Source organism: Felis catus, chromosome A1, assembly GCF_018350175.1.
Source record: "Felis catus isolate Fca126 chromosome A1, F.catus_Fca126_mat1.0, whole genome shotgun sequence".
In the NCBI taxonomy this organism is placed as follows: domain Eukaryota; kingdom Metazoa; phylum Chordata; class Mammalia; order Carnivora; family Felidae; genus Felis; species Felis catus.
In genome coordinates, this window is record NC_058368.1 from 46,588,474 (window position 1) to 46,606,101 (window position 17,628).

The following is a 17,628-nucleotide window of genomic DNA, read 5'->3' on the forward strand; positions in this document are numbered from 1 at the left end:
ACTAGAATTTGTGTCTCCCTACTTTTTTGCTCCAATATCTTGTTTTGGTTTTCTTAGTATAACTACTTATAATATTCTGGCTTGCATTATACCTAATTATTTACATATACATTTATTTCTTATTTTTCCTACCACACGGGAAGTCTTTTTTTGTTTATCGGTTTGTTTATTTTATCTTCTATGGAACACAGTAATGTACCTTCTATGCTATGGAGCTTCACTGAGCAATACAATAGTCAGTAGCTACATGTGTCTGTCTCAATTAAAAGTATTTAAAATTAAATACACTAAAAAAGTTCAGTTCCTCCATTGCACATGTCACGTTTCAAGTGATAATAGCCACATATGATCAGTGGCTACTGGACTAAATAGTGCAGGCATAGAATATTTTCATCATCAGAAAAAGTCCTATCAGACAGCACCTTTGTAGAGATTCAATAAGAGTTCAATTAGAATTTACATATAATTATCAACAAAGTATCACAAGAACAGGAAACAAGGAGGGAATCTTGAAGACTACTTTTTCAACAGTTTGGAGGGCAGGCTGATATATACACTCAACTGTCTTCTCTGGAAGGTTTTGGTAAACTGAGAGCACCCAACATTTGCTCTCTCTCTCTTACGTTAAAAACCGCCCCAAACAGACCAGGACAATTTTCTGTTACTTCATATATAATTAATAGTGGTTAAGGAAATTTATATGGCAACTGTTTTGCAGAAGCTTTAACTCACACTTTCAATATTTAAAAAGGCTGCTGTCACGGCTGATAGGAATAAAATTAAACCCACCAGCTGTGGTTTGTTTTTTGAAGAAACATATAACATTTTATTTCTGCTTTGTCTGTCGTCCTTGTAAATGTCAGAAATACAGAACTAAAACGTACTGAATATTCTGGTTTACTGTTAGAGTCTCCTGAAAAGGCTTTTTTTTTTTTTTTTAATTAGATGGCTATTTTGGTAATTTTTAGTGAGAGATTTTTGTTTCTTTTTACAGTGGTTGAAAATGCACAGTTCTTATATTTGCTCAGCCAAAGAAATGTGATAATAAAATCCATTTGAATACTTTCTAATTTTTATACTCTTTTCTTTGTGAGACTTGTCATCAAAGGATGATCAAGGATTTTTAAAAGAGATATATTTTCCAATTCTTCCATTTATTAGAATTTTGAGTCTATTCCAAGAAATGTCATCCTAGATTATTTAAAATTGACCAGGTGTTTAGCCATAAAGGTCAAAGTATTTTGCTGAGACTCAGTAGTTTTCATGAGACATTCTAGAATCATAGCACTGAATTACAAAGTTTCCTTTTGATCTGTGGCATTGATGTTACACACTGGGATAATAGAACTTACTTGTCACAAAATTCACTTAGAGTCTAAGAGAATATAGTTTGACAATTTAATTCTTTTCCATTATTTTTAACTAGGAAAAATTTTATACTATTCTTTTTAATGTTTTTGCCTTATAAGCAGTCAGCCATTGATAATTACCCAAGAACAAAGACGTAAGTACAAAAACCTCGGCATTACCTATTATTATATATCAGTACTTGTTAATGTCATTCTAATCAAAATAAAATTATTTAAATCTAAGCAGTATTACATATTGTGAAGAATTGCCTGATCAGATCTCTCAAAACTCACCATTATCTCACAATATCGTTAACTACTCTTGGTCTGCTTGCCTCCAAATATTTCCTTTTCTAACCTATGATGATATCAACATCTTCCTCTACTGAACCTAAAATCTCCACAGAGAGCAGTTTATTTGGATTTGATACAAAAAGATGGAGTCCTTCCAAAATGTCATGACACTTTTGTCAACATACCACAACTAGTTACTTTCTTTTCATCAATTGATTATGAATCTAAAAATCATCAAGTAGATGTGAATTTACATTCTAGTATAAGAAATATGGAGAGAACACCATCCTGGGCACCCAGGGACGGGGGGAAGTAGATAGTGGCAGTGTGACAAGTCCAGGGCAGAGCTGGGTTCCCAGAATGAGTTGTAGGAGGGCACGAGAGGGGAACTTCTGGCTTTGCAGTTTTGCCTAAGGCAGTCCCTGCTTTTACAGAACAGAATGAACAAGTAAATCATTTCCCTTATAATGGCATACATAATACACTCACACGTTATATTTATGCTAAATTAGCAATTGTCTATTAAAACGGGAGCTTTATATCCAAAAACAACAACACAGAAACATGCCAATAAGCTTATTTGCTACTGTATTTATAGTTCAAAACTGTAGTTTCAGTGAGATTAGAATAAATATTGGATCCTCATTTTTCCCAGTTCATTTGCGCTTTCTGCACCCCTGTCATTTTATAATGCTCTGCCAGTATTTATCACAGATTGCAAAAAAGAAAAAAAAATCCCTGAATATGTAAAAATAGCAGCTGTTATTTGCCATTAACAATCGGGTAGCTTCATAAATCTTTACAAACTCACAGAGAAAACAGAAGTGTGTGGCTTTAAGACTGGTCAAAGTAAATTTTTATTCTGTCTTAAAGCCAAAAACTAACTTTGGTTTTTATTTTAAGCTATTATTCCCTTCATTTATAAATATTTTTGGAAATATGAATCTACTACGTTATCTTTGGTCGTATGATTACATGGATGTAATATCAACATTTGGTGATTCATTTCTACAAATCAACAAATAAAAGTATTTTTAAGAAATTAATCCACACCCCAATTTTTGTTTCCATCCAAATAATTTGGCAATATCTCTCAGTTCAAATCTTAAATATTTCTTGGATCTGTCATGTTTTCTATGTCTCAACTGACACTGCCTGGGTAATATAAGCCTAAAAGGTTCTCATAATTTCTAACATTGCTTCACCACTATCTCCTGAATATTTTCCTGGTGGTAATATCATCCCCATGAAATAATGTTATGAGAGTAATTTATATAGTTTGAACACACAACCATCTCCCCTACTTAATATGCTGACACATAGACCTTTCATGATGTGACCATTACCTTATCTCTGATATCACCTCCAACCTTGGACCAACGGGCCCACCATATGAAGCTATGCCAAGTAGACCTCAAATTGCTTTCTCTTACATTTCCACATCTACATTTCCATATGCTTTTCTCACTGCTTTACACAGGTATCTCCAGATTTTTCAGGAATTAATTTAAATTCTATTTCAAATTTGCAATCCCTTGTTAATGTGCCGCTTCTAAAAAGTCTCCAAAAGATTTGTTGTTGTTATTATTCCACAATTCCACAACCTGTTTCTGTGACCTCAACTTTCATTATGGACCAGAATTATCCATTTTATGGTCTGCCTTGATCAAATTAAACATCTGCCTGCAAAATTTCTACTACACTTTTGATATGGCCAAAGCTCTAAAGAGATTTTCTAGTAGTTTGCAAAGAATTTTCATTATTTTTATAAACACAAAAGTAATCAGAAAAGAAATATAAGCATCATTGGAGGCACTAATGTAATCTGATTCTGCATCCTTCATAGAGGTGATTTTAATATAATATCTTAAGATATAAAATATCATGTTCCCTGTTCTGTCAAGGTCATTTGGTCACTGATTTCAAAGAAGTCAATGTTCTGGAGCAGTTTGACATCCTACTTGTATGTCTTCAGCGAGGTTTAGTCAATACAGTAGGAGGAATCATTAGTTATTCAAGGTAAAACTTTCAAAAAATGCGACTAAGACACTTTGACCTTCTCTGAATCAGGAAATGCTCTGTGCATCTTTATGCTCTTTTAAATATAATTTGTCTAAACTGTCTAAAGTAAATCAAAAACTATCACTCAACCCTCTTAGTAAAAAGGGTAAATTTTAATTGCAGAACTTAAAACCTCACAATTAAAAGCTATGCGGCTACTTAAAGCCAGCACAAACACGGGAATGAACACCGGCGCATACAAATTAGATTCCTTAACGTATTTGTAATTCTGAAGGATACTTTAAAGCATAGACCATTTATATGCTTTAAATGTCTTCATAAAGGAGGACTAAATGGATCATTGTTATACTTTCATAAAGTTTTGTCATGTATATTCCTAGAAATAACTTTATGACTAGCAAAACCTTTTTCTGATGAGATGTTAATAACACATCTCAAGTAGAAACAAATATGTGAAAAGGAAAAAAATTCCTTTATGCTGAAAAGTGTACTTAGAATCATAATATTAACAAGTGCACTTTTAAAGTTGAAAATGGTGCCACTAACTAATAAATAAAACTCAAGAAAAAAGTCAACTCAAAATGTAAGGAGGAAAAAAATGAATGTTATTACCCCTCAACATATAGTAACATTAATTTTCTATTCCTTGCAAACAAAGATGTACTGCCTTCTACATGGGACACAGTCTTATTTAAGAACAGCTTTATAACAAAACATATATACTCAAATGATACAAATCTTCATCATCCAAACTAATTGGACAAATAAATACAGAGTTGTAGCAGAAAGGAGAGAAAATATAAGGCGACATTATAATCAAATATTAACTAATAACGTAGATCCCAACGTTAAAAGAAGCTGAAGAGGAAAAAGATACAGATTTACCCACCTACTTCTGGAATTCTCAGCCCGTTGGGTTCAGAATCTTCTGAAAAATAGGTTGAAGGGGCAGTAGTAAGAATTTAATAGTCTTCCAGTATTTAAGAAGGCTGTGGTAGAGAATACAGAGTGTGTACGTGTGTGCGTGTGTGCACGCGAGGAACGGGGTGAAGATGTAAAGACACAAGAGTCACTATCACTGAAAGAAAAATAACACACAGAAGTGTTGAAAGTGGAAGCTGACTCGGAGCCCAACTTTGCCAATTCCACAATTTTGCAAAGGTTAACAACAGTTAATATAATAACAACCAACACTTTCTGAAAGCCTATTAAATGCCAGGGCCTGTACTAAATACTTTGCTTATGTTATTTAACATTCACAAAAACACTGTCATTTAGAAAGAATACCTCCCTTTACAGATGAGACTATGGATAAATGACACGGAAAAGACCAAGATTTGCATTCAGGTTTATCTAATGCCCAAATCAGTGTTCTATCACAATACACTTTGCAATTAAAGGAGAATCCATTCAAGGGAATATTTGTATCATATGTAACTACCAATGTGTAAGCCTTAACAGGAATAATGTAATTTAGTAGAATAGTGAGCACCTGACACAAATCACTGGATTTGGGCGGAATTTTGTTGAATATGGAATGTTTATGAAAGAGCGTCATTCCCAAAGAATTCATTAAGGTATAAGTTATAAAAGCATTGACAAGATATACAGTGGACTCAGGTGACTCTTTTTCTTCTGAATAGGAAGAAAAAATACTATGAATTTGCCTGTAGAAATGGTAAAGAAGATAAATTGATGGCTCTAATCTTTTAGCACAATCATAACTAAAAGCTCATATAGCTTCAACTTCATTATTTTTAACAAAATTCACTACGTTACAGTTACTTGTAGAGTACAAAGTACCATAAATAATTTAAATTAAACTACACTTGTCAAAATAAATGAACAAGTAGGTTTTATGATGCAGTACATTTTATGATGCCCTTGATTCTTTAATTTGTGTGTTTTGCTTACTTGCTAATTCACAAAATACTATAATCTGCAATGACTCTTGTACTCATTAGTATAGATTACCAATGTCGCAGCTCAACAGGAAAATCAGTATGGAGAAGCACTGTACTGAACCAAAGTGTCTTTTTAATAATATCCTGTGAATATTTTATAGATACTGATTTGAAGGAAATAAGAGAACTATTTCACCTTCTTCCATACTAACTCACCAATTATGCCTGTGTATAAGGACAGGGAAAAATCTATATATCTATAGCTATAGTTGAATCTACATTTATATCTATCTGTAAGAATATTTACAGGGTTTAGACTCACTAACTATCCTTATCTAAGTTATCTGACTATATTTCCCCCCAAAAGAAGTTTCTTACTAAATAATTCTGTCCTACTATAATTAAAATATCAAAATTCACATGATCAATTTGTTTATACTGTATTACATACGTACACATAAAGTGTTTTCTACGAGACTTGTACTAGAGCTCTCCAACAAGATCTGGGCAAAATCATCACAAGGTAAAATATTAACATAATTAACAATAGCTTTTGTAATTATAAATGCATAATTGATACTGAACCAAAGAAGCCTATAACAGAAACATTTTATGTCTATTATATATTACACACTGAATAGAAAAAAAAACAAGTTGTTATGAAACAAAAAATTTCTCGAAGTTAGCATGATTTCTAAATACCAGATAGGACCCATCTAATTCCTCCATTACAACGTATAGTCTACCAGAAAATAAAGCTCTCTCAGAGAACTCCACCAACCACTAGTTTACCATTCAATTACTGAACCTCTGACGTCCTTGAGAGTATCTAACTAAATGCCAAGAAACCAAGAGAAGCTCTCTGAAAAATCATTGAGTGTACTTAGCCTTGGTTCTTATCAAGCCAGAAGTACCCTCCTTATGGTATCCCTTTCCCATTTTACCTGCTTTATTGCTGCAAATAGTGGGTAGCATAAAGTCAATGGAAACATCCCTCGGCATAATCCCCTGAACCTCACTTCCCGCTTTCATGTAATAAGGTTAATAAAGCCTTCCTGTGAAAACAGATAAGTGAATATTTGTTAAGAATATTTTTTAAAAACTGTAAGTCTCCATGGAAGGTGGTAAAAGGTATCTAAAAATACATCTTTTATTACAAGTTGAAGTGTTTATAAGTTAGAGAACAATGAACTGAATAGCTTTTCCCTGTATCTTTCCTCATTCTCTATGAATTTACACATTTCTGTTCCTTTTATGTATTTGACATCTTCCAAAAACTGACTCTCAAACTAAACTGGCCTACAACTATTTAAAATTGTGCTCCCAGTACTAATTTCAAGTATCACAGGGCCTTCCATATATTTTATTTTGACTCTGGATTTATGATTTGTTGATAGATTTCACAAAGAATTAAACTCAAGGGATATATATATTTAAATATTAGGCAGAGAGCTCCAATTTTATATGTACTGTAATAAAAAAAATGAGTATTTCTAAGACTTTTTTCTTTAATGTTTATTTTTGAGAGAGAGACAGAGCTGAAGCAGGGGAGGGGCAGAGAGAGGAGCAAGACACAGAATCTGAAGCAGGCTCTATCCAGGCTCTGAGCTGTCAACACAGAGCCCGATGCCAGGCTCAAACTCATAAACTGCAAGATCTTGACCTGAGCCTGAGATCATGACCATGACCTGAGATCAAAGTCGGACCCTTAACCGACTGAGCCACCCAGGCGCCCCGAGTATTTCAAAATCATAAGAATATAAATTGAACTGTTCATGATCATTGGGCTCCACTTACCTCTCTTACAGAATATATCAGCATAGTACATACTGATGATACATCTCCATGTCTACTTGTCTCAAAAATCCTAGAGCTACAGAATAATTTTAAAAACTTACTGCTGCTTTGATTGTATTTGACCAACTTCTACCCTTAAAAGAAGTTTGTTCTTCTTATCTTGATGAGTTTAGATTAAAGACATTATCTTCATTCCAAAATTATGTACTATCATCAGTAGTTAAGGACAGGTCAATGGTGGTTAGGGGGCATCAAAATGGTATCATCATATGCATAAATTAAAATAAATTAGGTAACAGTTCCCTGAAGTCCATTTCCAATTGACTCAGACATTTACTAGGTATGTCCCATCAGTGTCCATTTTATACATTTTTATATACTAATCATTCAAATATATCCGAAGCCACTTAGCTTAAGATTTTTCCTAACAACAGGAGGCTAAAATCATGCTACAAAAAAGGGAGACAGCTGGAAAATGCTTATTCTCCATCATGACCAAATTTAGAATTCAGATATCTACATCACCTAAACTGCCGTTGGATTATCACCCAAGGAAATCACACTTTGGTGCTTAAATCATGACTCCACATAAATGCTAAATCATAGCACAGTCAGCTTCAAATTGCTTGATCTGCCCCAGGCCCACTTCGTTAGATGTGAAAACTCATAGCTACTCTTCCACACCATTACTGCCCAAATTGAACTTCTTTGTAAAGGTTTTACACTTGACTTACACTAAAATGTTGTCCAATATGCCCAGTTCCTTAAACATATTCAGAATTTCAAACAAAGGTAATAGATTTCATACATTAAAGAATATTGAGTGCCGACTATGTTCTAGGCACTGTGCTCAGTCATTTTATGTATGCCAGTCCTAAGTACTGGATTTTATTATTTTTCTTCAACAGAGGAGAGACTCAAAAGTAATCTCAATTTACTAAGTTAGTAATCATGACCACCATTTCTAGAGCACCTACCAAGGAACAGAGGTTTTATCCACAATCACTATGACATTTAATATCACAAAATTCTGGTGGCGCCTGGGTGGCTCAGTCGGTTCAGCATCCAACTTTGGCTCAGGTCTGATCTCACTGTTCATGAGTTCGAGCCCCACATCGGGTTCTGTGCTGATAGTTCGGAGCGTGGAGCCTGCTTCAGATTCTTTGTCTCCCTCTGTCTCTCTCTGTGACCCTCTCCTGCTCACTCTCTCTCTCTCTCTCTCTCTCTCTCTCTCTCTCTCTCTCTCAAAAATAAATAAACATTAATATCACAAAATTCTGCAAGGGAGATATTACTCTACACTTAGGATAAAGAAGAGGATCCTATGAGTTGAGTTATTTGCCTAAAGGTCTTAACGTGTGAACAAGCTAGTGATCAACCCAAGTGTGTCAGACCCAATAGCTTACATTCAAGCTGAAGTCCCATAATTTTCCTGACATACATACCCAAGTTTTCATCTCCATCCACAGATACCTTCTCATCTTTCCATTAACAAGGTTTCCTTTCTCCATTCTGAATGAGAATTCACTCCTCCTCTGACTTAAAGTCAGTACAACTGGGAAAGGAAAGCAACCGCACCAGGTTTAAGAGCAAAACTGCAATATGATTTCATGAGATTAGTTCTCACCCAAGCCATCTAACAGATGAGGAATGTGCCAGCATGTTCAGGAAGTGTAAAATACACACCACTCAAAACACAAGTTCTAGGAGGGCACAACATATATTTAAATGGATAGCTCTTTTCTAATCATAATGCAAAATTACATGCAAATTTATAATTTTTAGAGTTAAAAGAAACATAAGAGATTATCTAGCCCAGTGATTTCATTTTACAGATCAAAAGTCATGAGGCCTAAGTAAATGAAGCTATCTATAGGGCCAGTTAGGCGACAAAATAAAGGCTTGAATTCAGACGTTGAGCCCTGAGCAGGGACTCCTTATCCTGTGATGTTGCATTCTTGCAATAATTATTTGAGGGCAAAGATAAAGTTGATGCAAGTGGTGAAATAAATGGGTTATCATCCTATCAACAAGTGATTTGACTATGGCCTTATCTGCTAGTAGAAAATGAACTAGATGAACTGAATATAAATATAAGAACTTTCTCATCAGTCAATTTCATTGTGCTTGTCTAGAAAGTCTAGTTTTTCCAAATACACAGTTTCAAAAAATGACCTTTAGTGAATGAAACCTCTGACTGCTGCCACAACTATATACAAGTTTATAAATTACACATTCTGCTTAGCTATACAACCACTCCAAACTACAGAAACAAAATAAGTGGAAGTTGTTAACATCCACACATACACATGCTATGTATTTATATTTATTATATTATATTATATTATATATATTATATTATATTATAAAAATATATTTGACTCTTCATAAACATAATTCATTAAAGTAATATCCTGCATATATGAATGAAGGACTGCTATGATGAGAAAATATATGAGAGTAAAGAATGAAGTGTCTTACAAAACATTTTTAAATGGGATTTTATTAATAACAGTGGTAAAAACTTGGCATCAAACAAGTTGCATATAATTCAATACAAGTAAAATTTTAAAACATTAAAGGACTGAAATTAGATTGTAATGGACTCTTTGGATTAAATCAATGCAATTAAGAATATGATGAAGTATCCAGTTATCTGTTTTCTGAGCCTTTGAAAAGTGGAAAAATTAATGGAACTGTACAAGAAATTAGGGCTGACTAGATTAATTGCCATAGCAATTGTCATATTATAAATATGTTATTTGTGATAATTATGCATCAGTATAATGCTTGGGCTGTCACATTACTTGAACAAATCTTTAGATTCTGAATAAAGATCACCAACATTTCTTTATTTCCAGCATTATTACAAATTTAGAACACTTTAGAGGAGAAACGTGAAATTCAGTACTAACATAGCATGTGTTTTTAAAAGTTTACCAGCACTTCAACTAATAAGTTGGGGGAAATTAAGCAGTAAAAATGCAACCTGAGGAAACCTCAACAGGAATGTAAACTAAACGGGTGGGGAGGTCTGTAGGTGTCAATCAAGAACAAAATGCAACTGTCAAGCTTGCTTTGCTAACAAACTGTCACATCAACAATATGGAGTTAATGACTACAAATTAACTGTATACCAGATGCTTGACACTTTGTTATGACACTTAGCAAGCTAGTTGACATTTGGGGATCAAAGCTTCTTTAATTACACTTTGTATAACATGTGCAACCTTTATGCTAATGTCCAAATATTCCTTGGAGCAAGACTGTCCAAGTAAAAACGACCACAGACTGTTTTCTAGGTGTAGGCTGGAAAGTATTCATGTGGCTCTAAAGAAAGGGGGGGAGGAGTAACTGAGCAAGAGCCAGGCTTCGATGCACAATGTTATTCAGTATTACCATTGCCTAAAATAACACTGTTTTTTAACTTGGTGAACGGGTGAAGCACTTTTTCTCACATATAGACACAGTCTGTGAAATTACACATTTTCAAACAAGGTGGTAATAACATTTATAGCCATTTATAAAAAGAAAGACAACTAGGCATATCAGAATTTAAAATAACTGGAAAAGGTATTAAAGAGTACAGTGATAAAAAGAAAAAACACTAACTGCCTTTCGGAACACTGATTTGAGTGATTTTTCAAGTCCTTTTTAGGGAAATGGTTTGACATTTTCCCAAGTGAATAAAACTCAAAAAATGATATAAGCAAAATTTTACATTATAGGTATAATACTGAATACTGAACAGGCATAACCATGAATAATAGGCTATGTCAACATAAGAAAATGTTAACATTGTAATCAGATTTTAAATAAGCTCATATTAACAACAACAAAGGGCTGTCTTAAAATTAACAAAATTTAGAAAATATCTAATAAATCAGAAAGAAAAATACATCACTAAAAGTATCTACATATCTTTGCAATAAGTTAATGCAGTAGCAATAAAAATCCATTGGAGCTTCCTTTGGAAAAGGCACTGTCTTTGTATATGCGGCAGACACAGTTAAATGATACTGTTACAAGATTCAGAGGCATGTGACCCTGCATCCCATTTTTGCCTGCACTATACTTGTCGGGAAAAGGCAAGTTTGAGATATGTGAAGAAAAATAAAAGGAAAGAAAAATATATAACGCTACAACTGGAAAGAACATTGAGGGTCATCTAGTCCAACCTTTTCTCTCTATAATCAGGAAAAACCATGGCCCCAATAAGGAGAAATCTCCAATCCATGTTGTTATGGACTGAAATGCCTAAATGCAACGTAATTCTATCAGTTGGTGAGCCAATTACTGGATGCTACTGATCTCTTATAATGGCAGACAACTCCTGTATGAGCTAGTGATGCTGGCAAAACACCAGGAAAGTACAGCTGCACTAAACAAGACAGGGACTGCCTGTGACAAGAGTCACTGATGAACACCTGAAATGTGGTTAGTCGGGACTGACACAGGCTATAAGTGTAAAATATGCACCAGATTTTAAAGACCATGTATTAAAAATTACAAAATATCTCATTAATAAGTTTTGTATGTTGACTATATGTTGCAATAACATTTTGCATTTACATAATGAAATGTATTGTCAAAATTAAGTTCCCTTAGTTCTTTCAACTTTTTAAAATACAGTTATAAGAGGGGCGCCTGGGTGGCTCAGTCAGTTAAGCAGCCGATTTCGGCCAGGTCATGATCTCGCGGTCCGTGAGTTTGAGCCCTGCGTCGGGCTCTGTGCTGACAGCTCAGAGCCTGGAGCCTGTTTCAGATTCTGTGTCTCCCTCTCTCTGACCCTCCCCCGTTCATGCTTTGTCTCTCTCTGTCTCAAAAATAAATAAACGCTAAAAAAAAAAAAAAATTTAAATACGGTTATAAGAAATTTTAACTCACAGTGTGGTTCACATTATACTTCTATTGGACAGCACTGAACTGGTCCAAGAGAGTCTCTCCTCAAGGAACTTAAAGTTGGAAATAGGAAATAAGTAAATGAAATAAACACATGCTCTAGTGAAGATAAAATCAGGTGGCCTGATAGAGAGTGATAGGGTGTGGGTGTGCTTCAGCTAGAGCTGTCTCTGAAAGTCACTCCGAGGAATGGAAACTAAAGTGGAGACTTCAGGAATGAGAAACACACTCCCAGAGGATTGATGTGGTGAATGAAAGATCAAAGAGAAGGTTACTGTAGATGTAGCTAGACTGCAGGTGAGGTTGGCGAGAGAGATAATAGATAAATCTGTCTGCATGCAATGTCTGGAAGTCCCACTGAGGAGTGAGATTTCCCTTGGCAGAGCGGGAAGTCACCGCAGGGTGTGGATTCACCACCTCTAGGGCTGTGACCCGTATCAAGCTCCTACCATTTCTTGCCTCTTCTAGGGTCTCCACCAATTTGGTCTTCCTGTCTCTCCTCTTGCACATCAACAGTCGTCTTCTAGGTTAGGCATCAATATTCACTAATATTCACCAGTAAATTTCCAAATGTAGAATTTTTACCTTCCCATTAGCAAAAAATTCAAAGTAGATAAGATTTGTGTGTTAAAAGTGATTCCTCCTTTGTGATTTGGACAATTAAGAAACCTACTTTTGACTCAGATGCCATCCTGTCTCTTTTAGCTTCTACTAAGCTCTAAAAGCACATTTTCTTTCCAGGCTCTTGTGCTAGTCTCCTAAATACATCTTCTCTAATTGTGAGACTCCAGGAAGGGACCTGTATCGATCAGGGTCTCAGCACGGAATGCAGTCCCCTCAAGTGTTATAATTGAGGAGAGTTACATGATTTAGGGAGTATTTGCAAAAAATATCAGCAGAGTTGAAGTCGACCAATAAGGGAGACTGTGGCACCCTGGGGCTGCAAGGGGTGGGAGGCCTAAAAGGGCTAGGAGGTGAAATAGTTACTGCAACTGCAGAGGAGCTGAAGCTATAGGAAGATATCACCCTGTAGGAATTGTGGACTTTGGAGGAGGGGATGAAGCCACACCTCATTAAGACAGCAGGAAGGAAGTAAAGGAAATAAATGCCTGACCCCACTCTCTCTTCCTGATCTCCAGCCGGCACTTTCCATTGGTTGAACACATCCAGAAGACAGAGGGCAAGAGAGGCCAATAAGACAGTCCATAAAAATTTGGCTCCCAGAGCGCAGGGCCAAGTGGCAAAGGATGTGGTGTAGATCCGGAAGAGCACATGGAAAATATCCAGAACTTTACAGAGTGTCACGACATCCTCTCTTTTATTTTATGTAGTCCTGGCCTGGGATTGGCAGCCTCGAGCTAAAAGCCTTTTTCATAGTCCTAGGTAACACTAGGTACTTCCGTAGTGGATATAAACACACATTCAGAACTGATCCTTTCATTCTACCCTTTTCTCCTTCCGCCAGCAGAAATAATAGGAATGTACAAACTCCATTCTCTACCACCACAGAATGAGAGCAAATTGGAGAGAGTAAAGGTTCTGTTTCGTCATTCATTTAACAAACAGTAATTGATTTCTTTCAAAGCATCAGGTGCTGTTTTCAGCACTAAATATCCAGTAGTGAAAGAACAAAGCCCCTGTTCAGAAGATTTCATATTGCAATGAGGAGAAAACAAAACTAAGTAAACAAATCAGATAATTCCTGATGTTGCTAAGGGCTAAAACAACAACAACATCACATAATGTAGCAAAGCGTGGGTGTCTGGGTGCGAGATGTGGGCAACATTAGTTAGGATGAACCAGAGCTGGCTCAGTGTCATGTAACTGACACCTAATGGGGAAGACTGAAGTTAGTCACAGGAAGAAATCACAGGGTGGAATTTGTGTGGAAGAAAGAAATGCCAGGAAGACCAGTGCATCTACAGCACTGTCAGAGTGGTATGTGGGCCAGCCAACGGGTGTCAAGGAAGCCCCAGTACCTGTCACCATGCCTTTACCCTACACCAGCCAAGAAGAGGCATGCTTTTCTTCACACGGTCTGTCGCACCACCCTCCTGCAACTGAGCAGAGGCAACTGCCCACGAGATGACCCTTTCTAATCCCCAAATCTGCCACAAAATCTAGCTGAAGCCGTGGTAGAATGCATGGATTCTATTCCAAGTGCTAAGGAATGCATTAGAGGTTTTGAGGTTTTAATTTTTAAGTTTCATATCATATTCCCTGAAAGTTTTTGCTTTGAACTAATGCATCAAACCATGGGTAAAAAGCAGAGCACAGTGTATTCCAAATTAAAATACCAATATATCCTTTTGTATATGCAAATCAATTAAAATCACAAGTAGAGGAGGACATAATTATAAATCCATACTCCAATGCAGAAAGAGCATTAGAAGTGTTCTTTTGTAATACATCATTTTCCTAGTTGGATTCCTATGAAGAAAGGATAGGATTATCAACTGTCCTCTAAAAACTGTTCTAAAGAGTGGCAGGGCAACTATCTTCAAATGCAACAACCAAAAGAGAGAGAAAAATGGAAGGAGAAAGTGTTTTCATGTTTCTCTTCTGACCATCTCACCACACCATCAATCACGTCTCAAATGAAAAAACAAACAAACAAACAAACCTCCAAAGTATGAAACTTGCCAATCTAACACCAGAGTTCTAGACTATAACACAGCTCCCTAAGAACCTGATAGCCCATAGCTGTACTTCAAAGTGGTCAAATCTGCCTCTTCATGAAGACACAGTCTAAGAAAGCCAGGACCAACTCTGGAAAAGTTCATAAGCAGACAGAGTAGAAGATGTACCCTACAGACTACTAATCAAACTGGCCCCATTCGAGAGAGTTCAACCACTTCTCCAATTTGTCACCAGGGCCTCAATAGACTAATCCTTTTACATGGTATTTAGCTCCTTTTAGCTGATTTAGTGTTAATCTTTTTTTTTTCCACTTTACTAGGATTAAAAAATGACTTACCCTATCCACATACTATATAGTAACATGTTATTTTAACTATCTAGTAACAAAGAGCTTTTTCCCACATATGTAGGTATATCATATATAGTGTATAAACTTCTGTGAGGTTTGTTATGGGTATATTTTGAAACTCTAAAATTTTTTCAACATTGCTAACATTAAAACTCCAAGTCAGGAAATTTTACACTACTTGACTATCAAAAGCTTATCTTAATATTAAGACTTGAATTACATAATTTTTATTTTTTATGCCAAACAATAAAACAGAAACAGTTACACGCGCCTAGACTACAACCCAACAAACCAAAAACCAGTCAAACAAACACAAACAACAAAAAACATGAGACAAAAGAAAGGAAAAGAAAAATATCTTAGAGAAATGACTTTTTCAAATTCTGAAGCATGAATAATATTACATTAGAAGACTATGAGGAATAGAGAGGTTAATATAATTCATAAGCTATGATAACCAACATACCTAGAACTTATTTTTTCTAAAAGTTGAACAAACACCATACTCATAATCTCAAACAAAGGGATAGTCAGCGATGACTTAGAAAACCATATGAGGTGCCTGGGTGGCTCAGTCGGTTAAGCGTCCTCTTTGGCTCAGGTCGTGATCTCACGGTCTGTGAGCTTGAGCCCCACATGGGGCTCTGGGCTGACAGCTCAGAGTCTGGAGCCTGTTTCAGATTCTGTGTCTCCCTCTCTCTCTGCCCCTCCCCTATTTGTGCTCTGTCTCCCTCTATCTCTCAAGAATAAATAAACATTAAAAAATTAAAAAAAAAAAAGAAAACAAAAGTGTTCATTGCTACATAATATAACCTCATATGAATGCATCAGGACTTAATTCACAAGTGCCCACTGTTGGCAGTTGGATTATTTCAAATTTTTCACTGTGCTCCATGGCACTTTAATTCAGACTTCTAGATTGTTGTTATTTCCTTTGAACAGATTTCTAGAACTGAAATTTAGTTTGGAGAGCATAAATTTTTAAGACTTTCAGTGCTCATTTCCAAATAGCTTCATGAAAAGCTTATACATACAATAAGGATAAAATAGTTATATACAAACCTGTACACACAGGCATATGCTTTCATGTCTGTGTATTTCTGATGCAAGGAAGTATAATATTTGATGACGAGATACATAAAAATTGTAAGATGTTCCCTTCTTTTTAATTTTTTCATTTTTATTTTTTTAATGTTTCAAGTTTTTATTTAAACTTTAGTTAGTTAACATATGGTGTAATATTAATTTCAGGAGAATTTAGTAACACATCACTTATATGTAATACCCAGTGTTCATCACAAGTGCTCTCCTTAATACCCATCACTCATCTAGCACATTCCCCACTCAACTCCTCTCCAGCAACCCTCAGTTTTTCTATAGTTAACAGTCTCTATTATGGTTCGCCCCTCTCTCTTTTGTTTCCCCTTCTCCTATGTTCATCTGTTTTGTTTCTTAAATTCCACATATGGCTGAAATCATATGGTAATTGTCTTTCACTACCTGACTTACTTCGCTTAGCATAATACACCCTATGCTATCAGTTTTTAAATTCTCAATATGTATTGCAAAATGAAGCCTATCTTCAGTTTCTGGACTGCTTTATTATGGGATTCTTTTTTGATGTTTATTCGAGAGAGAGAGAGGGAGAATGAGAGAGAATATGCGCACATGGGGAAGGGGCAGAGACAGAGGAAGAGTGAGAGAATCACAAGCAGGCTCCATGTCTCGCATGGAGCCCTCCACGGGGTTAGATCCCCCAATCGTGAGATCACTACCTGAGCTGAAATCAAGAGTCAGACGTGTAACTGACTAGGGCACCCAGGTGCCTCTGGAATTCTTATATTAAGAAAAAGTACATGACGAGGATTATGAAATTGTCTATTTATTCCAATAAATCTTCCTCTTTACCGCTGCCCTCTACTTCCATCCATCATTGCAAGAGTATGCATAGTTTTCTTCTCCATTCGGGTCATGAAGTCCCTCTGTATGCCTCAGGTAACCCATCTGTAAATTAAGGGAAGCTGGGTAGATGATTCTGAGACCCCTTCTGAGTTCGCTTATTCTGAGATTTTTAAAAATCACAGAGCCTGTTAATTTAATTTTTCCCCAAATTACGCTGCATTCTGTTTTCTGCATGATATGCAGTCTTCAATTTCTACTTGAAATGTTCCTGTAAGGTGAGAATGCTAATGAAACTTTATTTTTTAGATCTAAGCCCTTAAATGATAAGAGTGTTAACTATTTTTTAAGTTACAATAATATACAATTTTGGGGTTTGCTCCTCTCTCCAACCATCACCCTATGGTTTAAGGCATTCACTATGTTAACAGTCTCTTTACCACAGTATTATTTAATAAGTTCCTTTTGGTAA

General features: G+C 35.7%; 1 protein-coding gene and 1 long non-coding RNA gene across 3 annotated transcripts in view; both read right to left on the minus strand.

Annotated features, from left to right (window-relative positions):
• The window catches only part of DACH1 (dachshund family transcription factor 1), a 432,209-nt gene that overhangs the window by 369,162 nt on the left and 45,419 nt on the right, over positions 1–17,628 (minus strand). The gene's annotated exons all lie outside the window — the stretch shown is intronic.
• LOC123384452 lies at positions 881–12,057 on the minus strand. Its single transcript, XR_006595550.1, has 2 exons — positions 8,812–12,057; positions 881–6,624 (listed from the first exon to the last, which is right to left on the minus strand). It is a non-coding gene; the product is annotated as an uncharacterized LOC123384452 (long non-coding RNA).